The following is a 1,314-nucleotide window of genomic DNA, read 5'->3' on the forward strand; positions in this document are numbered from 1 at the left end:
AGTTTGATAGAAAATACACTCTCCCAGTTTTTCTCCCCCTTTTGACTTCATCAAAAAGTAGAAAAGTCAAGAGTCCAACACAAGATATATATCATATATAGCATACATGATGTATAGCACAATTGATATAAAAATTAATATAGTGCATATCATAATAGCATAATATCATAGCATAAAATCAAATATTGTTCAAACATAAAAACATAGCATAGCATAGTAGTAGATGTTCAAAGCATACAAATATTACATATATAAAAACATATGTTCAGAATTATGCACCGATACAAACATAAAAAACTAGATACACTCTAAGACTCAGGCTCAGAACTATCTTCATCAACGTCATACTGCTCAGCTTACAAGAGAGATGATGAAGTTCAAACTGGATCTGTTGATTTTGAGTATCAAAGGCATCCATCCGGTTTGAGATGTAGACTCGAAGAGAAACCAACTCGTCCATTATCATCTAATTGGTAGGCATATCAGCAGATGAGGAAGATTGAGCATGAAACTCAGAAGGTTGTGGTGTAGGTGGGTTAGGTTCTGTTTGATCAGCAGGTGCAGGTTGTCTATCAGATCGATGCCTATAAGAGCGACGTTCACGAGAACGGAGAAACCCATTTTGTGGACAAATTCCACATCAATCTTGCTTCCGCGAAGATTCAGAGGTACCTTGGTTTCACCATTAGTAGACACACCGAAATGTTCAAGAATGTTTGTTATGAAGATAGCATAAGGCAAAGGACTTTGTGTTCCTCGAACGTTGCACATTTGTCGCATCATCATCTAAGCCCAATTGATCTTGATGTTAAATTTCATAGCGTACATCAATTGGAGCTCTATGTCACTTATTTGAGAATGGTTTGAAAATTTTGGTAAGATGACATAGCTCAGCAGATAACGAAGCAAACGATCTTCGAGTTTGAGATGTCCAGTAGAGAGGATATCTCAATTTTTAACAGTTTCACCAAAGCCTTACTGCTTACGCACTTCAATTTCCTCTTTAGAAATTCTACACATAGAATAGTAGAATTCCTTACGATCATAGTTCTCCCATTCACACTGAAGACCGAAACCAACAGTGCTACCTTGAGTGGGTATTTTACAGTACAATGAACTAAAAATTTTATCATCTAAGACAATCTCTTTTCCTTTCACATAGGAAGTGACACAATTTTTCCAAAAGTTCATGTTGCAGTAGAATACTCGAACAAGTTCGAGATATATGTCGTTAGTTTCACAGCAAAAGTCAAAAAGGTTTTGTTGCTTCAAAAGATAAGGAAATAGAAAATCTTCAAATTCAAAATTCCCTAT

Source organism: Lupinus angustifolius, chromosome LG17 (assembly GCF_001865875.1).
Source record: "Lupinus angustifolius cultivar Tanjil chromosome LG17, LupAngTanjil_v1.0, whole genome shotgun sequence".
Taxonomy (NCBI): domain Eukaryota; kingdom Viridiplantae; phylum Streptophyta; class Magnoliopsida; order Fabales; family Fabaceae; genus Lupinus; species Lupinus angustifolius.